The following is a 21808-nucleotide window of genomic DNA, read 5'->3' on the forward strand; positions in this document are numbered from 1 at the left end:
AGATTAGATGCAGGCTGTGCAGTTTACGCCGTATTTTAGTTTACCTCAGTTGGCCAGTATTTGTCAAAAAACCTTCCACTTTGATTCTTTTTTTAAAACCCATTTCCGCTGGAGAAACTTTTGCACCAGTGACACGGGGCGTTAACCTAGATATCTTTTCGGGGGCTTCATTTGTTTTGTTGTTGTTTATTTAAAGGGACGTATCAATGTCAGGAAAAATACTGATCAAAAACGATGCTGAGTGGCCATGTGGGCCACTTTAATCCAGTGACACTGCACCAATTGCTATAGCTGCTGCAGTGCAGATTCTTTTCAATGCCTTGAGAGGGGCATGGTCTTTTAGAGCCAAAGATGGGATGCGATGTTCTGGGATGGGTACTCTATTGAAGGGTTTGTATATTATGTGAAGGTGGGAGAGAATGAGTTAAGGGAGTGATGACAAGGGTAGACTGTGTTAAACAGATCAGAAGACTTCATTGATAAATTGAGTTCCGATACCCCTTGCAGCTGTGAGGGAGGAATCCTCCGAGTTATAGTTATCCTGATGCTCCACTCCATGCTTTACTGCCTTCAAAGCAGCCTGGGAGACTCCCTAGAAATCTCCATGTCAAGGCCTTTTGTGGATGGCAACATTGCACAGCAAGCTACAGCTGCGTGGGATACAGCCTTTGGAGTATATTGCAGAGCATCTCCTGATCTATCAAAGCAAAAAAGCACACCTTTAAGACCCATGTGGTTCTCTCTATGAAAGCTCAGACATGTGCCTCATTGTATTGCTCCTCAGCTGCCCCTTTTGCAACTCTCAGGAGGGGCATTGTTCATGGTAATGAGGTACATCTTGTCACACGCTATTTGTTCACCTAGCTATCCTTCTTGAAGAGCACAAGGAGGGCAGGATTACTGAGGATGAAGGCATCATGCCAACTTTCAGCAAATCTGGCACTGACATGCAGAATTCTTTGCATCTGTTCAGTGTGGAGACAGAGAGAAAGCCACAAGGGGAATGAAGATTGAGGGAGACCAAAGGGCCAATTTTAACTCGAGATGGGAATCGGTACCAGGATCCTTGCTGCGGCCAGCTTGGGTTGGAGACTGGGCAGGCCTCAGATGGGCCCATGGTTTAAATTGCGTTTGCAGTCCAATTACATAATTCAGACGTGACTCTGCCATTTAAATTAGGCCCCTGCTCCTCTGGGGAAGGCGACCATTCTGTGCCTGAATTTAGGCAACTAAAAGAGGTGGAGGTGGGGGATGGAAAATCGTCAGGAGCACGTTTCTATACCCAGTCATCTTAACACTCCATCCACACCAATTGCTTTACTTCTTGCGACAGCTGTTCAATGGCCTCAGCATTGAAGCAGCGTGCTCTTAAGTGACTAGATCCTTTTTACTGGCATTCTAATGGATTTCAGGGTATTCCCTGCTGCCATAAAATCTTGCTGCTTTGCACTGCCATTTTTAACTTATCTTCTGGCAAAAATCACTTCAGGGAAGCAATGCAGGCTATTTGTTTGAAGATTATAGGCTTCTACACTGCTCCCCCAGGCTCAGCCCTGTTTCCTCCTCAGGCTATCCCAAGACCCATGATGCTTCAGCTCCTTTCAACTGCCAGAGAGCATTAGGGCCTCAATTTCACACGCTCTCATGACTGACCCCAATAGGGAGGCCTTAACACCTGCCTAGAACATGCAAATTAGTTTGAAGAGGAAATCTGGGCAAAGTGAAGTGATGTCAGCGTACTGTCCACACGTAGCTCTCTGTTCAGTTGGCCCGTGGGTAAATTGGCCCCAGAGTGTCAGCAGTCTTTTTGACTATGGAGAAACGTGATGGTCAAATCTACTCATGATATCCACACAAGCACATTTGCAGGAGTCACTAGATAGCCAATGTGAAGTGAGAATGTCGGCTTCCTTAGTCCTGAGACCAACCGGATCAGCCCCATTGTTGGCCCACCTGAGATCAGCTAATTCAGCAAAAGCTGGGGATTTAATTCAAGACCCCGTGGTCTGTATGATTTAGTACCACACTGACTGATACACTTACCAACTGAACCATGGGAAGGAAACTCCTATCTTTTTCCTTTCAACACATGCCGCAGGGCTGCTCTCTGCTGGCCGCCCCCCCCCCCCCCCCCCCGCCCCCTTCACAACTTCCTGCCCCATGCCACCATATTTTTATCTGTTTATTATAAATAGCAGTTAGAGACTGTGTTACAAAGAAAAGGATAAAACCCAATTGCTTTATAAAAAGACTTACAAGACAGGCGCTGGCTTATTGGACTCAAGGCACGAGGACACTTCCCTCTCACCGAACAGCGACATAACACGTCCCTTTGATTAAACTATCCATATTCTGGTCTCTCAAAGGAAGCCATTTCACCTAGGGCCATTTATTCAGAGAAAGAATGCTTATAAGAATACAATGAGTAACAAACAAATGGATAAAGACTTTAAATTGAAAGTACCCCCTCCTACAGTTGACTTCCCCTTTAAGTAAATAATGAGCTGTACCGGACAAGGTCTGTAACAGTAAACACTGCAGTATTGGTACAAGGCCCCAGAAATAATAGAAGACTTGAAAGATGGTGTGTCCTAACATTATTTAAAGGGAGTAAGCATCCTGCATTTGTTTTCTTTTCTTTGATGTCTTGAAGGGAAATGAGCCATGGAAAGGATGAAAACAGTCAGCCATTGTTTATATGGAAGCGTAGCCTCGATGGTCTCCATCCTGTTCTCTCTTTCTACTTTTGGGTCATCTCTTCCTTAAAAGTAAAAAAGAAATGAAATATTTGCCAGCTGGAGCAAGCATCAACCATCAGCATAAGGATTCGGGAATGATTGTTGGCAATCTGTGTTAACTCCTTTCTGGAGGATAATAGCAGGCGTCTGGGGAAAGAAGTCCTTTAGACAGCGTCACTCATTGCAGATTACAAGTGAATGGGCCAAACCCCTGGGGGCATGACCTTTAACTTCTGGGTCATTTTTGCCTCATCTTTTGCCTATTATCTTAAGTAAGACTGAATGTTCAAGGATTAACTAGCTGACTTGTGCCCAAGATTTCTTGACAGCCAGAACAAGGAGTTGCTTAATCGGAATTTTATTTTAAAAGACGGTTAGGAATCACCAAAAGTAGGTGTATGAAAAGTTTAATAATGATCGATATTTTCAGTGTGGAAAGGCTTTTGGGCATGGTTATAATACATATGCTGATCTGAGGCTGATCTTAGTGATGAGGGACTCACAGAGGCATATTGTCTCTGGATCACTTTATGGCCATGGAGTTCTGATCAGCAGCTGCTTAAATTTTAATATCAGATCTCTGCTAATCGTAAAAAGATAAAAGATGAAATTTGGCAACTTTTAAATATTGCTGTGCACCACTTGCAGTTATATTGCAGTAGATATGAAGCTGATGCAGTTTGAGGCTATCATCTGGACGTATTCTCATAGCATTAGCTTAAATATGATCTGGTGCTTTCAAACCTGAGTTGTACTGCATAGCTTCACTTTGGCAAAAACTGTATGGCATAAATGTTAAAGACTTTAACTTCCTTTTATTATTTTACTGCCTTTTCCATTACCTTTCCTTTCCCCTCCAGGTTTTAAATCCTTTGGATCCACATTTTCCTCTTCAGTCCGAATGTCACCCAGCACTGCCCATGGATTTCCACGAACTTTGGTTAACGCCGTACTTTGCTGATCCATGAGGAGGCACATTTGATAGATGCTACCTGGTTCCCATCTTTCCCTACCTGCCCAGTTTTCCTTCATTCATATCCTGGGATTGCCTGAGAGAAAATAATGGCTACTCTCAAAGGATAGCCTAATTCTAGGATAGCCCAGTCGACACTGGGATTTAAAGCGAGGTCTCTATGAGTTAGAAGTCCATCACTCTGTCTATGTAACTTTTAGTCTATTCTTCATGTTTATCAATGCATAAAGCTGGTTCACGTGATATTTTCTTTACGTTTTACTGACCAGTTTAAAAATTGCCACTTTGGTTTTATTCTTTGCGGAGCAGGCTCGAGAGACCAAATAGCCTACTCCTGCTCCTGGTCCTATTTCTTATGTTCTTTCAGAAATGTGTTTCCTGCAGTTGTAATTTTTGGGGGGCAAATTGCAGAGCTGAGTATTTGCTCACTACCAGACAGCTAAAAACTCCAACTATTCTAAAGCAGTTAAAGGAGCAGTGCCTTGATTGTTGTGCAAGCAGAAAAGCCAGAACGAGACATGTCACATTGAAGTGGCAATGCATTGATGCATTTCATTGTAAAATATGTCACAGTATTACAGTGCTTGGCAAACGCAGAAAAGATTTTTGAACAAAAATGTTCCCTCTTTAAACTTGTGTTCATCCTGAAGGTATAAATATCAACTAGCAGCTTCTAGGCATTTGATTCTCTTTATAGATATGATCATATGGTCACTGGCCAACGCACTTTCTGTATGTTTTCCCTCTGTCAGTTATACATAACATATGGTTAAAAAAAAAGACAGTGGGGAAAGCACATGACCACTGCTTAGTGTGGGCTTTGCATGGAGAATATCACTTCCATTGTTTTCTGACACAAACAATGACCCCAGAGGATGCATGATGTCCTTCCAGGATTTCCTGACAATTCTTTTACCAAAAGGACAGATTTCAAAAGACATTAAAAAAAATTAAACTGACTGTGTTGTAAGCAGGCCACTGACTTGTGGGCAATGAAAAGTAACAAACCCGCTTCAAAGAAGCAAAACTTTTATTAGCTGTGTGGTCAGCATTTTCCTAATGGTAAATATTTATAACAGGCACTCTCTAACACCACTGCACAATTTTTGAAGGCAGCTCCAAACACCATGTGTGAATTTATAAAAAGTAACACAGAAAACGGAGACAGTTGAATACTGGACGGAAATATTTTCAATATTAGCTGCATTTCTCATTCATTTTTACGGCTATAACTAAAAGCAAAATTATTGGTTTACCAACTTTGCTATCCCTGACTCCAGAAGGCAGGATGTGTTCCATTGCCATCACTGTTGTGGTTTATTAAAGAATATGTTGTATTCTTTGGAGGCACTGTCATGATCTATATATTCCAGTTTTCTTATATAAACCTCCTAAATATCATAGTTTAAGACACCTGAGTCCCATGACTATCTAACAATAATATAGCGTCTTTGTACTTACTCTCCCATATAGGATGGTGCCATCTGTCACATGTGGAAGTCAGGCTGCTTTAGAGGGACAGAAATAAATTTGCCCACCGTGGATACATGTTTGATATAGAAATGTTCGTTTGTACACACAAACTGTAATGCATCATGGAAGCTGTGAAAATCAGCTGTAGCTCCATAGGAATTGCTGATGTGCTGTGGTACAATTGCACAGGTACTGGCACACTCTGATACTTTGTACAGGCAGCTGTTCTTCATTTATATGCCTATACAGTGAGCATTAGTATGTGATTCGATCATGGGGGTTGTGGGGGAAGGAGGGATCAGACTAGATGTTCATATTCTCTAGTGGCTGGATAGTGATTAGAGGTGGAAACTCAGGTTGATTTTTCACTCCCTTGCCCAGGGGCATTGAAGCCAATCGTAATGCTCTACCATCGTCCAACTAAGATCAGCAAACTCAGCAAAGACCAGGGATCGAACCTGATTCTTCCGGATTTGTGTGGCTTGGTTCCACATTGGCTGGTCTGACTGAGCCAAGATCTGTTCAAAATTTCTGATAAGGATCATGGCTCAGAAGGAATTCAGTAGCCGTGTGCACTGGGGCTTGATGGGGTGGGGGGGGGGGGCGGGGTTGCTGGGTGGTGATGGTGCATATCAGATTCATGAAGACATGATGAATGTCGAATGGATAAACAGGTAGAGGCTAGAATATACTAGCATCTGGTCAGAATAGACTCAGCTGGTTTTTATGCTATGCTTTGAGACCTGGGTTCTTGAAGGACCTCAGTTCATATGTCCCCAATCTCAGTACGATTTGCCAACGAGACCTAGAAGAGTAATACTAAGATTAATGTGTCACATTTACTATTCCTGTCCAGTTAAGTATTCAAATGTGGCAGTATAATAGGAAGGCTCTTTTCAAGTTGCATTAATTCCCTCATTTCTGTGGCTGAGTTCAGGTAAAACATTCCCCATTGAGATGTCCAGCACTTTGACCAGGTGCAACTGATTACTGATGTCACTGCATGCATGCTTCACTTTTGGGGCACTTGACGTTTTATTAAATACCTGTACCACTCCAGCCCTGTTTAATTTGACGTTTTGGTGAAGCAGACAGTTGAATTAAGAGCAGAATATTAATTGGTTTATCAGAAGATTTGAGTGAGCACTTAGTGTTGGTGATACAGGGGGAGAAAGATAAAACTCCTGTCACCAACTGCCAGGAGGACAGGCTGAGGCTGGCCAGCTGCTGGGTCTCTTTCAGGAATCTGATAAGGGCCTTTATCTCTTTGCCTGGTTGTTTTCATTCTACAATATATCTATCGGACACTGGTTTGATTGTTGATAATGTATCACTGTGGTCTGATGAGCTCTTATTTGCTTAACCTTAAATCACTTGTAAAAGCAAAGTTAAACTCTTTGAACTTTTTTTGCTTAATGACCATTTTGCAGCGGTTACATTTTATTGTGCTTAAGCAAGAGCTGTTAAAATCTGTTCTCAAACATTCAAATAGATGTTGAGCCATTTCAATGCGATGAGATCAAAGTGATATTAAGTGACCTAGGGCTAGAACCGCCACTTTTTTTGCCTGCTTAATGCCCACTTAATGCCCATTTTACCTCTGAAATGATGTCCAATGCCCAGATATCACCCATTTTGGCACAAAATGGAAACTGACAGGCTTAGGAGACTTATCGCCGAGCGTTATTTTCCCAATGTGCTTAACACCGAGAAAGAATATTACCGCCTGCCCTCTTCTTTTGGGTGGTTTCAGCAGAATGGGCGAATTCAACGCCCATATTATCGCCCAGCGTTACTTTCCTCATGGAAGTAATGCCAAAATTCAATATTAATGCCCGGCAACTATTTTTTGTCGTAAAGAGCATATTTACCCAAACTAGCAGCCATGGAGATCGCCCAACGCCAATTTCACCACCTCGCACATGTATCGCCCACACTATCGCTCGCTCAAAAAACCGCCCACAAAATGTGGAACTAATCGGAATGAATCACAGTGTTATGGACGCCATGTTGTAGATCACATGTCGCGTACTTTAAAAGGCTGCTGTGCTTCAACCTTGGCGGAGTTAGGATGTACTCTGCAGGTCGTTGGAGTTGATGTGAACATCTCTAAAAACATCTTGACCACACTGTGACCGATTGGAATTGAAGAGGTGTCTTCGTCGGGACATTCCTTGTTTGTGTGCAATCGGTGGCAGACAGAGAGCTACTGCAATGGGGCCTATCCTTTCTCATCCTCTCTTGAAGACCAATTACATGCTGCAGACTCGACATCATCGAAGGAACGCTACACTGTATTATATGCCCAATGAAAGATGTGATAGACAGATGAGGAGGACCAGACATTACACCCCCCGCAAGTACAAGGAGAAGCATTCTTACCTCGACTTGCCCGACACCACCTGCCTTCGGAGACTGCGCTTCCACAAAGAGATTATCACTGAGGTATGCCAGCTGATAAGGTCAGATCTGCAGCCTGCCAGCACCATCAGAACTGTACTGTCCGTCAAGGTCAAAGTCACTGCGGCACTGTCGTTCTATGCCTCGGGTTCTTTTCAGCCCACAGCTGGCGACATTTGCAGACTTTCTCAGTATGCCACACATCGCTGCATTAGACAGGTCACTGAAGCCCTGTACACATGCAGGACGGACTTGATCAGCTTCCCTATGACCAGGGAGGCACAGAGTGAGAGGGCGCTAGGTTTCTCCAGAATTGCAAACTTCCCCAAGGTGCAGGGAGCAATAGACTGTACGCACATCGCAATGTGGGCACCTTTTCAGGATGCTGAGGTTTTCAAGAACCGCAAGGAATTCCACTCCCTGAATGTCCAACTGGTTGTCAACTACCAGCAAATTATACTGACAGTGAATGCTCAATTTCCGGGCAGCATCCACGATGCTCACATCCTGCATGAGAGCATTGTATCTGACTTGTTTAACAACGAGCCACAAGATCAATGCTTGGGGACAAAGGATATGGCCTCGCCACCTGGCTGATGACCCCCTGCGTGATACCCACACCGAGGCCGAGAGACGATACAGTGAAAGCCACAAAGCAACTCACAATATCGTGGAGAAAACCATTGGAGTGCTGAAGCAGCACTTCAGATGCCTGGACCACTCAGGAGGCGAGCTCCAATACCACCCTGAGCAGGTAGCTCAATCCGTGGTGGTCTGCTCCATGCTACACAACTTGGCCACCAGGAGGGGACAAGAATTGCCTGATGAGTCTGACAGTCCACCTCACCAGAGAGAGGAAGAGGGGGATGAGGAGGCGGATGCTGACATCAGCCCAGACAATCAGGCTGATGCTGAAGCCATGCCCCCACCCCCCTGTAGACTGCATGAAAGGGCCCATGGTGGCATGATAGCTGCAAGAGCCTTACATCAGGAGCTCATCAATGATCGCTTTGCCTGAAAGAACATTGGTGTTATTTCCATGGCTGTCACACTGCTGGGTGTGCAGGTCATACATCAATGGTGGGTATCACCTTGGTGACAGTTAAAGTTTAAGTTGTTTGAAGTTAAGTGTGATTATACCCTTTGATGTAAGTGAATCACCAGCGTGTAACGGTGCAGCTATCTGAGCCAATGGACTACAAGGTTTTGTTACATAAAAAACATTTGAACCAAACATTAGTCTGAAATCTTCAGTATTTCTGTACAACTCCCCCCTCCCCCCGCCCCGGTTTTCCTACGCACCTCTACCCCTTCCCCTTCCCCTCCTGACTTCAAGCCGCCTGGCTGAGGAGATCCTCAGGCGATGCTTCATTGGGGGGTGGGGGGCGGGGATGATGGCCGAAACACTGCTTGGACAGATACAGGAGAGGTCCCGAGGTGGGAACATACTCTGAGCCAGAAGCAAGATGTTGCTGCTGGCTCTCATGTGTGGTTGGCAATGGGGGTGCAGCACCTTGGGGTGAAGTGCTGCGCTCTGGGACCACTGGGAGCTCTCTGCCACCAGTGTTCCTGGCTAACAGCTCCAGGGCCTCCTCCATCCCTTCCATGTTATATCTTATTTGTTGGACAAAAACTCGGTGCCAACTATGTTCTTGGTGCTTAGTAGGCTTTTTCCTACAGGATGAATCTCCGACATTCCTCCCACAACAGCCAAACAAGCACAAACCACAGCCACACACGCTTTCTGTGCATCTGAGCTCCCTCTCTCTTTGTCTCCTCTTTTAAGCATGTCATGATGACCCTTGACCTCCAGAATCGCGGGAATCGAGCGTTGCCATGCTGTTGCTAAGGATGGCCACACTTTACGGCAGAAGGTCAAAAAAATTTAATGCTACTGCTCATTTGATATCGCTCGCGGTAACACCCATTTTCAAAAATGTAAACTAGGTATTTTGAGAATGAGCGAGAAGGCGGCGATCTGAAAATCCTTTTTTAACACCCACACTGGAAACAGCACCCAGTTTTTGGGCGATAAGCACAAAGGTGGAGGTTCAAGCCCTTGGACTGTTCAAAACTTTGCACATCAGTCCCAGTTGGGTGATACAGGGCTCTTTAAACACCAGAATTCAGATTTATACAACAGCAAGGATTTCTGCATGGAACATTTGAATTTTAGGAAATAGCTTTCAATGATATTTCTAAAAAATGATCTCTTTTTCTCCGACATGTGCCGTTTTCTCTTCTCCTGGGAATGGCAGATGAATGGGTCACAGAAAAAAAAATCCCCATATGGCCTTTTGATGCACTGTCTACGAAATGAAAGGTCAAACAGCTACTTAATCTTGCCTTGACACAAAACTGTTTTATACAGTCACGCACAAACTTCAGTCATCCAGCTGCTCTCTAGTCTGTGGTCTTTAACACTCTACTTTAAAATGTTGCTTTTTAATGTATTGCCTGTTCTATATATGCTTCACCGCATCACACACTCACATGCAACTGGCGATGCAAAGAAGCCTCCTCAAGGGTCCTACCAGTGCTACTCAGTAATCCAGCTGACCAGGGAGGGTGGAACAGTTGTGATTAGCCATATGAGTTCTTACATGTTCATTGCTCCACCATTGGCGGCCGTGCCTTCAGCAGCCTAGGCCCTAAGCTCTGGGAATCCCTTCGTAAACCTCGCAGCCTCCTGACTTCTTTCTCCTCCTTTAAGTCACTCCTTAAAACCTATCTCTTTGACCAAGCTTTTGGTCCAATTAATATCTCCTTATGTGGCTCGGTGTCAAATTTTGTCTGATTATATACCTATCAAGCACCTTGGGATGTTTTTACAATGTTAAAGATGCTATAAAAATTCAAGTTGTTGTTGAGTTGGACCTGTTTTCTAAATTGGCTTCCATTCTATGTAGAAAGTACCATTTTCACCACTCTTCATTTGTTCCTGAACTCCCAGATCAGAGGGGGCATGAAGGCGATCCTGGGGGAGGGCCGCAGAGGCTTGGGCATCAAGGGGGTTGTATGTTGTGAAGCCAAGAGGATTCTGCTTCTCACACCACAAAAATCATTTTAAAAACTTTTTTGTTAACATTTTTTGAGGAGACTGTAGCAGTCCCTAAGAGGACCGCTGGTTAGGTTACCTAACAGCAATTATCAATGGGCAGTGCATGCGTGACACACAATCCACCAATTGATACCTCAAAAATTATATCACCGTCCTGTTGATTTATTAGGACCCCGATTTTAATGGGCTCTTGCGTGTTTATGGTCAGACCCTGGACCAACCATGAGCTTGGTGGTAGATTTGAGGGCCTGGTCTTCGAACACTCTTTTCCTCAGGCGGTGGAAGGCTGCACTGGCGCACTGGAGGCGGTGTTGAATCTCCGCATCAATGTCTGCTCTTGTTGATAAGAGGCTCCCGAGGTATGGGAAATGGTCCACCTTGTTGAGGGCCGCGCCGTGGATCTTGATGACTGGGGGTCGGTGCTGTGTGGCGACTACAGTCTGGTGGAGGTCCTTTGCCTTACAGATGTTTAGCATAAGGCCCATGCTTTCATATGCCTCAGTAAATAGGTCGACTATATCCTAGAGTTCAGCCTCAGAATGTGCGCAGATGCAGGCATTGTCCGCATACTGTAGCTCAACGACAGAGGTTGGGATGGTCTTAGACCTGGCCTGGAGACGGCGAAGGTTGAACAGCTTCCCACTGGTTTTGTAGTTTAGTTCCACTCCAGCTTGTTGACTGTGAGGTGGAGCGTGGCAGCGAGGAAATTTGAGAAGAGGGTTGGGGCGATGACACAGCCCTGTTTGACCCCGGTCCGGATGGGTCTGTAATGGATCCGTTGGTAAGGACTGCATGTCGTCGTGGAGCAGGCGAAGGATGTTGACAAACTTTTGGGGGCATCCGAAACGGAGGAGGACGCTCCATAGACGCTCGCAGTTCACAGTGTCAAAAGCCTTTGTAAGGTCGAAAAAGGCCATGTATAAGGTCTGGCCCTGCTCCTTGCATTGTTCCTGCAGCTGTCCCTCAAAATCCCTCAGATTTGAGCACTTCGAGTCTCAACGCCGAGAGCGTGCAGAAATCAAGCGCAGGCAGCGGAAAGAGCGTGCTGCAAACCAGTCCCAGCCACCCCTTCCTTCAACGACTATCTGTCCCACCTGTGACAGAATCTGTGGCTCTCGTATTGGACTGTTCAGCCACCAAAGAACTCACCTCAGGAGTGGAAGCAAGTCTTCCTCGATTCCGAGGGACTGCCTCTGACGATGATGATGAGGACCAACCATTTCAAGGTGTCAACCAAAATGGCGGAGACCCGGACATTGGCGGGAAAGGGGCAGTAAGTGCTGTGCTATTTTCATCGTGTTACCTCCTTGTATCTGTGTAGTGGGTGGGGGAGGGGGTATCAAAATTGTGCCCACTATATGGAGTATCTTGTATGGTAATCTAAAGGCTACCATTCTGATCACCGTAATCATGCTTTCTGAAGGAAGACAACATACAGATGGAACAGTATCAAAATAGGAATTGAACAAAAGTCGAGAAAGGAACAAAGGAAATAAGCACAGACTTTAGAGCCAACAATTTCCTTTGTCAGAGGTGTGCTTACACCAGCAGAACTCCCCTGCTCTTCTTTAAATAGTGTAATTGGATCTTTGACATCTACCTGAGTGGGCTGGAGGGGCCTTGATTTAACATCTCACCCAAGAAATAACATCTTCAGCAATACAGCACTTCCTCAGTACTATACTGAAGTATCAAGTCTAGATTGTCTCTAAGGTGGGTCTTGAGCTCACGACCTTCTGACCCTGAGGTGAGAGGGTTACTACTGAGCCAAGGTCGACACAATTGGACAATCGTGCACAGCATGTATTCAAATAAGGGAATAATCCTCTTTTGTGTAGAGCCTGTGAAAGGGCAATCATGTTTGTATGTTGGTCAAGGGTAGGGTTAAGGCTCAGCCCGTCCAATATTCTATTCACTTAAATTATCAGCGCTACCAGTTTACTCTATTGAAACGACTCTGTTTTAACCTTGAGTACTTTTATATTTTCCGCCCTTCCTCTCTTGTTTTATTTGGTTTCCCCATAGGGTTGTAATTTTTGCCAAGACCAAAACTAAACAGGAGACAGAATTACGGCACAACAGCAAGTATTGTCCTGAGTTCTTGGCTAAAGTTCTGATGTTTGCTTTACTGTTGATGAAAGCTCATAGAAAACCTCATTAATCGTAAAAATCATATTGTAAGTCACAAAGGCAAATGGGAAAAATTAACTTTCACTTTAATAAGCACACTTTTAGTCTGTAGTTTTCATTTTAGAAATTTCTGGATACATCACTTAAAAACTAACCTACCTACTCCAAAACCTGGCAACCTAGTACTAGGCCTCTGACAACAATAACAATAATTTGTATTTATATAGCGCCTTTAATGTAGTGAAACGTCCCAAGTCACTTCACAGGAGTAGTATGAGATAAAACAATTTGACACTGAGCCGCATAAGTAGAAATTAGCGCAGGTGACCACAAGCTTGGTCAAAGAGGTAGGTTTTAAGGAGCGTCTTGAAGGAGGAAAGAAAGGTAGAGAGGTGGAGAGGTTTAGGCAGGGAGTTCCAGAGCTTGGGACCTAGGCAACAGAAGGCACGGCCACCAATGGTTGAGTGATTATAATTAGGGATGCTCAGGAGGGCAGAATTTGAGGAGCGCAGACATCTCGGGGGGTTATGGGGCTGAAGGAGATTACAGAGATAGGGAGGGGCGAGGCCATGGAGGGATTTGAAAATGCGAATTTTGAAATCGAGGCATTGCTTCATCAGAAGCTAATGTAGGTTAGCGAGCACAGGGGTGATGGGTGAACGGAAATTGATGCGAGTCGGGACACAGGCAGCCCGAGTTTTGGATCACCTCTAGTTTACGTAGGGTAGAATGTGGGAGGCCAGCCAGGAGTGCGTTGGACTAGTCAAGTCTAGAGTTGTGCAACCAACCACTCGGAGGTGTGCATGATGACTCACCCTTTGGTTTCTTTCTCTAGCCGTGGGAAAAAACGTTGCCTCTGCCTGGCACCTCGCCCTAATGGCATGAGGTTAGGAACCTAATGTCGGGAATTGCCACCTTATTTTCAACGCCAATTTACTCGCAGGGAATAATGTGAGTAATCCTGGTACAGAGAAAGCTACAGTGATATGACATTAAAATTTGCCAGCACAAGCCTTGTTAGGTTCTCAGAATTTTTGGACGCAGTTCCTGGCTCTGTGTGAGACTCCATCATGCAACTTAAATCCTAACTGCACAATAATACCCACAGGTGCAAACAGAAATTATAATTTTATGCAACATTTATTTTGCGCCTACGGTTGTTGCTCCCATATTTCTAATTAATTTTTTTAATGCTGGATAATGATGTGGTCCATTGCAATATAAATTGCACAGCTGGGAATTGTACTATCTCTAATACCGTTTAATAAGTTATTATTACTTGACGTAACACATACTATTATGGTAAGAGTAGAGCATATTCCATTTTAACTGAGTTTCAATTTACTGGATGCATATCACTGTTTGTGCACACAGATAATCACAGTACAGTGTTGGTCGTTTAATGTTACAATAAGTACATGGTAGTGTGATATTGCATAGAACTGGAATAAAACAAAAGGTGGAGCCAGTTGCAGCAACCTACCACAGAAGCTTGAGAAGATTGTTATGTGAAAATGTAAAACTTTATATTCTTAAAGGGGTACTATGAGTAATTTTTGGCAAAGCTATTTTTGTGTTTGCCACGCCCTGATACAGTGATGCATTTCATGCACCAATGTTATATAAAAATGTCAGCACATTGTTTGTGCATGACATCATTGCAGCAAAAATGATATTGAGCTGTTTCTGTGTTTTCCCTTCCCAGGTATAAAGACACTTGGGGCTAAATTGGATAGCCCCCGAAAATGGGTCGTAGGGGTTGCGATGCATAATTAATGCGTGCCCGTTCAATGTAATGCAGGCAGCCACCACCCTTGTGTTGGCTGCTCATTATAATGATTGCTGCGTGCAGCCAGTGCTAACCATGCTATTGATTGGCTGCACGCATCAATAGGGGGCCGAATATTGTTACCTGCTAGCACTACTTAAAGCTAGCCTGCACTGCTTAAAGCTAGCATACACCTCTTAAAGGGAAGGTGCATTGTGGCTGCAGGAGGTGCTGACATCATTCGGAATTTTTTAATCTCATAATACACCTTGGGACGTTTCACTACATTAAAGGTGCTATATAAATACAGATTGTTGTTGTTGTTGGAAGCATGCGATGCAACAAAAAACAATGTGAGAGAGCCGGCACCAAGGTTTTCCGACACTACACTAGTGATCTTGTTGGAGGAGAAATGTACTGTATCCACAGGGGGGGCTAAAATTCCTCCAGACACACAATAAGAAGGCAGTGGGAATAGGTAATTACGGAGGTCAATGCCAGGAGTTTAGCCCCGAGGAACTGGATGCAGTGCCGCAAGAAGCTTAATGACCTCACATGAATGATCAAGGTCAGTGAATGCATCTTCAAATGCCGTATCCTACCAATTGCACCACTAGCCTCAGCCATTGCTCAATCTGCCACATCCCCATCACTCACCTACCAACAATCTCCATCAATTAGGACTCATACCTAACCCTCACAGTGTCAGTGTCATGGTAGCACTCTCGCCTCTGAGTCAGCAGGTTGTGGGTTCAAGTCCTGCTCCAGAGATCCAAAATCTAGGCTGACACTCCAGTGCAGTACTGGGTGAAGTTAAACCTCGTCTGCTCTCTTAGGTGGACATAAAAGATCCCATGGAACTGTTTCAAAGAAGAGCAAGGGTGATATGGCCATCATAGCAATCAACATCACTAAGAAAACAAATTATTTGGTCATTAACCATCCATGACCTCGTTCCTCCCTATCTCTGTAATCTCCTCCAGCCCCACAACCCCCCGAGATATCTGCGCTCCTCCAATTCTGCCTGCTTGAGCATCCCTGATTATAATCACTCAACCAGTGATGGCCATGCCTTCTGTTGCCTAAGCCATAAACTCTGGAATTCCCTCCCTAAACCTCTCCGCCTCTCGTATGCACATAAATCTAGGCTGACACTCCAGTGTAGTGCTGAGGGAGTGCTATACCGAGACATTAAACCGAGGTCCCGTCTACTCTCTCCCCGGAATGTAAAAGATCCTATGGTACTATTTTGAAGAAGAGCAGGGGAGTTATCCCCGGTGTCTTGGCCAATATTTATCCCTTAATCAACATAACAAAATAGATTGCCTGGTCATTATTAGATTGGTGTAGGTAGGAGCTTGCTGTGTGCAAATTGGCTGCCACGTTTCCCACATTACAACAGTGACTACACTCGAAAAGTACTTCATTGGCTGTAAATGAATACTGCGTGCAATTTTGGTTTCCATATTTACGAAAGGATATACTTGCTTTGGAGGCAGTTCAGAGAAGGTTCACTAGGTTGATTCTGGGGATGAGGGGGTTGATTTATGAGGAAAGGTTGAGTATGTTGTGTATGCATGCCTGTTTACTGTGTGATGTCTGTAATACTGTTATGCCACATTGAATGTACCCTTATACTGTACACGCCTTACCGGTACACCAGAGGGTGCTGCTGCTGGAGACCTAGGGGTTGCCTGCACACGGCAGGTAACCCAGTATAAAAGGGAACTCACAGCTTGTTGTCATCACTCAGGAGCTGCAAATAAAGGACTGCAGGTCTACACAGTTTAAGTGTCATACCCTGCCTCCTGGAATCATTACTAAAGGTGCCTACATACGCTACAACTGGCGACGGGAAGACGAGGTCACGAACCACACGCTCAGCATGTCGAATCTCAGCAGCTTTCAGCAATTTACCGATGGGGAAGATTGGGATGCTTTTGTAGAAAGATTGGAACACTTAAGGAGACCGGCTGCACCGTGCGACTTTGGCGACCACCTAAATGAAGCACGAAGGGACTCTAAACTGACGAGAGCAGTGCACCGCATTGATACTTCTGAGGGCAGAAACGCTGCCCCGAGTCCCGCAATCCTGAGTCCGCCACATGGGGTAAACCGGCTAGTCCTGTGCTGGCGCTGTGGAGGAAACCACAGGGCCCACCAGTGCCACTACAAAGACTATGCATCCAAAGAGAAAAGGCACATTCAAAGGATGTGCAGAAAAAGCTTTACTCACCGCGTCTCTGATGAGTTGGCTGATCACCGGGGCTCCGGCACAGAGGAAGGTGAAGTTGCTCAACCCCTGGAAGAAGAGTATGGAACTCATACCTGCTCCACCGAAAGTTCTCCGTGAACAATAAAAGTAGACATCGACGGAGTCCCAGTTTCTATGGAGAGCGACACAGGGGCGAGCCAGTCTGTGATGAGCCAAGCGACCTTTGAAGAACTTTGGATGAATCCCGCCAATCGACCACAACGGCATCCTGTCCAAGCGAAACTGCTCCCAGGCCTCTGCTCTCCGGCAATCGACCTCGAACATGGATCCATTGCTGCATCCGGAGGTTCCACTGTCCAGCTCGACTGCCGACAGCATCCCAGCGAAATCTCCGAGACCGAGGATCCAAAATCCACTTTCCAGGCCGAGGCAGCACTCCAAGAGGTAACGTCGATGAAAGAAATGGATTCTCAACATCCAGGATCAAACCTGTGGAAGAAAAGAGCACCACAGCCTACCTGCAGCAAGACCAGAAAATGGCTGCAGCATCACAAGCAGCAGAACCTGTAATCAAAGTGGCCTCCGCCATGCCACAAGTGAACATGTAGGAGCATCATGTGACATCGAGCAGCCAATCGGATTTGAAAGCTCCCTTAAAGGAGACCAGTAACCAAAAAAATTTAAAGTGGAAGTTTCAACTATTTGAGTACACGGACTTTAAAGCTAAAGATGCGATTAAAGGGTGCAAGTGTGAAAATGTATGCAATGTAACAATGAATTGTGATGCTGGTTTAACTAATGTGACTAATGATATGAATGCAGGTGTCAGTAAGGTTAAGAACAAGTTTATTATGCTTAACAGTAATGATAGAGATTGTGAAATGCCTAATGTAACCATCTCTGTTGAAACCAGGACACCCAAAAGTGATGCAAATGCTAGAATGTATAATGCAGGCTCGACTATGTGTGATCAGAGCCAAGGTGTCATGTATACTGGTAGGACACTGCTAAAGGACATTGGGTCCTACAGGGACCATGCTGATGCCAATGGAATCCCCCTGTGGGAGACCCCCAGGTCCAGCAGGCTACCTGACCATGTAGCCTGGACCTTTGGAACGAATGTGATGCCCCTTGCAGGACACACACACAGGCAGTGGGAGCAGACCCAATACAGGGACAGTGGTCAATGGGCAGCCCAGCCACCACCAATGGCAACCTGCACTAGACCAGCCCTATAGCCCCTGGCCACCAGGGCCAACACCAGGAGCATGAGGCCAATACCCTCCAGCTTCCCTGGCAAACCCTGGGATGACCTGACCCTCATCCCAATTGGTGGACAAGGAGCCCACCCAGTCTTGTGGCCCTGCCCACCACCCACAACTACCCACATCACAGTGTATACACAACACCCACTGCTGCCGTGGCTACCTCCCCGAGGGATCCCACAACAGTGACACCCACTTGGTTTGTGTGTGAGGGAGGGGAAATGTACGAGGCCAGCCTCAAGCACAGGGGTCACACCTGGCAAGCACACAACCCTCACCACAACCCCCCATAGCCCACCACTGATCACCTCCCCTGGTCATGAAATAAGGATATGAAAAATGCTCAGGGGGAAGTATTGTTGTGTATGCATGCCTGTTTACTGTATGATGTCTGTAATACTGGTATACCACATTGAATGTACCTTTATACTGTACACACCTTACTGGTACACCAGAGGGTGCTGCTGCTGGAGACCTAGGGGTTGCCTGCACACGGCAGGTAACCCAGTATAAAAGGGAACTCACAGCTTGTTGTCGTCACTCAGGAGCTGCAAATAAAGGACTACAGGTCTACACAGTTTAAGTATCATACCCTGCCTCGTGGAGTCATTACCAAAGGTGCCTACATACGCTACAGAGTAGGTTGGGCCTCTATTCATTGGAATTCAGAAGAATGAGAGGTGATCTTATCAAAACGTATAAGATTATGAGGGGGTTTGACAAGGTGGATGCAGCGAGGATGTTTCCACTGATAGGGGAGACTAGATCTAGAGGGCATGATCTTAGAATAAGGGCCGCCCATTTAAAACTGAGATAAGAAGAAATTTCTTTGAGAGGATTGTAAATCTGTGGAATTCGCTGCCTCAGAGAGCTGTGGAAGCTGGGACATTGAATAAATTTAAGATAGAAATAGACAGTTTCTTAAACGATAAAGGGATAAGTGGTTATGGGGAGTGGACAGGGAAGTAGAGCTGAGTCCATGATCAGATCAGCCATGATCTTATTGAATGGCGGAGCAGGCTCGAGGGGCCGTATGGCCTCCTCCTGTTCCTATTTCTTATGTTCTTATGTTCTTAAAGTGCTTTGAGACGTCCAGTGGTCATGAAAGGCGCTACATAAATGCAAGTCTTTCTTTACCTCTCTTTCCTCCTTTAAGACGCTCCTTAAAACCTACCTCTTTCACCAAGCTTTTGGTCAACTGCCCTAATTTCTCGTTATGTGGCTCGGTGTCAAATTTTTTGTGTTTTATAATACTCCTGTTAAGCATTTTGGGACGTTTTACTGCATTAAAGGCGCTATATAAATACAAGTTGTTGTTGTTGTTATGACATTGCTGTTTGTGGGAGCTTGCTGTGCACAAATTGGCTGCCCCGTTTCCCACATTACAGTGACTAAACTTCTGTTCTGATGACTCCACCTTCTATACTAGTGTCTTCCTTTTTCCTCAACTGAGGATTCCCCTCCATCCGTGTCCATTCTATTTCCCGCACTTCTGTTTTCATCCCTTCCCTTCCCTCCCAGAACCACGATAGGGTTCCCCTTGTCCTCACTTTTCACCCCACCAGTCTCCACGGTCAACGCATCATCCTTCGCCATTTCCACCACCTCCAGCATGATCCCACCACCAATCACATTTTCCCCTCAACACTGCCTATATATTTTCCCCTTTTTTTTTTACAAATTTCCCCCCCCTTTTTTTTCTCTTTCCCATGGCAGCGGATAATTATTCCATCATTCACACCCCATCTAGACTCATCTTTTGTTTCTTAGCTTGTACCATTACCATGTCATTTTTGCCCATCATCTCTTTTGTCTCTGAATCTCTTCTGCCTTCCATCCTATCATAAACCTTCTCTCTTGTTCTTTCCTCCCCTCCCCCTTTCACTACTCCTGCACTTCCTTAAGAATCTGTTATATCTCAAACTTTTCCAGTTCTGACGAAGGGTCACAGACCTGAAACGTTAACTCTTTTTCTCTCCACAGATTTCCAGCATTTTCTGTTTTTATTTCAAAAGTACTTAATTGGCTGTAAAGCACTTTAGGACATCCCAAGGTCATGAAAGACACTATATAAATGCAAGTCTTTCTTTCCACCCACTTAGCACTGTTGCAAGCCTCATATCCACATCTCACAGCTTTCATACACTGCCAGCTATTCAACGGTAACAGCCACATCACCCAAACACATTGCACAGCACGTACTGTCAAACTTCTCTCTCTCATGCAAGAGAAGGACAAGCCCCAGGGAGAAGACAGTGCTGAGCGTTATCGGAAGGGCCATTGCAGAGGCCATGCCCAGCGGCGGGACTGAATCCATTGGAGATGATGGAGCAGCCCATGCCTGCATGCAGCAAAACCTGGACACCATTTAGGCTTGGGCTGATAAGTGGCAAGTAAAATTCATGCCATACGAGTGCCATGCAATGACTATTGCCAACAATAGAGAGTCTAACCAACTCCCTTTGCTATTCAATGGCATTACCATCGCTGAATACCCCACCATCAACATCCTGGGGGTCACCATCAACCAGAAACTTAACTGAATCAGCCAGATTAATACTGTAGCTACAAGAGCAGGTCAGAGGCTGGGTATTCTGTGGTGAGTGACTCACCACTTGACTCCCCAAAGGCTTTACACGATCTACAAGGCACAAGTCACGAGTGTGATGCAATGCGCTCCACTTGCCTGGGTGAATCAAGCTCTAACAACACTCAAGAAGCTCGATACCATCCAGGACAAAGCAGCCTGCTTGATTGGCACCCCATCCACCACCTTAAACTTTCACTCCCTCCACCACTGCTGCACCGTGGCTGCAGTGTGTACCATCTACAAGATGCACTGCAGAAAATCGCCAAAGCTTCTTCGACAGCACGTCCAAAACTGCCACCTCTACCACCTAGAAGGAGAAGGGCAGAAAGTTCTAAGACTCTAGTTGCACAATCATAATATACAGAATTAGTCCATAAGAGGTTATGGACCTTTACCATCAAGAAGGATAAGGGCAGCAGGTGCATGGGAACACCATCACCTCCAAGTTCACCTCCAAGTCACACACCATCCTGACTTGGAAATATGTCGTCTGTTCCTTCATCGTCGCTGGTTCAAACTCCTGGAACTCCCTCCCTAACAGCATTGTGGGAGTACCTTCACCACAAGGACTGCAACGGTTCAAGTTCAAGAAGGTGGCTCACCAACACCTTTTCAAGGGCAATTAGGGATGGGTAATAAATGCTGGCCTTGCCAGCGACACCCACATCCCATGCCCACATCCCATGAATGAATTTAAAAAATGACGGTAGCCTCCTTCTCATATCCCACTTCCCCCTCATCCTACAATCTCTTCTGACTTATAAGCTGCAGATGGTGTAAGCATGAACATCTTATTTTCCTCTCGCTTCTCACCACAACCCTATCCTTGTCCCGTTTCCCTTTCAGATACCCAAGAACTGCAACCTGGCCAGGCAGTGGAGGAAGACCAAGAAGACAATAATGATGAAGACACACCATCACTTGATTTCACACACAGCCACCAGCTCGGACACTTACACTACGCGGATCTTAGAGGATTGCATAGAGGCGGAATCTGCATCTGGTGAGACACCAGGCACAAGTGTGCCATAGCCAGAGCAGGGGGCAAGTATAACACAGAAGCCAGCTCACCAGAGGGTGAGGTTGTACACGTGTTCTGCTGCAAAGGACTCAGATGAGGACTTCAATGGGCCAGGCTACAGAAGAAGGCCGATGGGGGTACACAATGAAATGTTTGGTGCATTGGGACGCCTGC

At 45.5% G+C, this 21808-nt stretch overlaps 1 long non-coding RNA gene across 1 annotated transcript in view; it reads left to right on the forward strand.

The window, feature by feature from the left end:
- LOC139273063 (uncharacterized) overlaps positions 1-16410 on the forward strand; it is a 55416-nt gene extending 39006 nt beyond the window's left edge. Inside the window, exon 3 of the long non-coding RNA XR_011595004.1 lies at positions 16297-16410. This is a non-coding gene — a long non-coding RNA (uncharacterized lncRNA). The remainder of the gene's footprint in view (positions 1-16296) is intronic.
- The last annotated feature ends 5398 nt before the right edge of the window (positions 16411-21808 follow it).

Source organism: Pristiophorus japonicus, chromosome 9, assembly GCF_044704955.1.
Source record: "Pristiophorus japonicus isolate sPriJap1 chromosome 9, sPriJap1.hap1, whole genome shotgun sequence".
Lineage (NCBI taxonomy): Eukaryota > Metazoa > Chordata > Chondrichthyes > Pristiophoridae > Pristiophorus > Pristiophorus japonicus.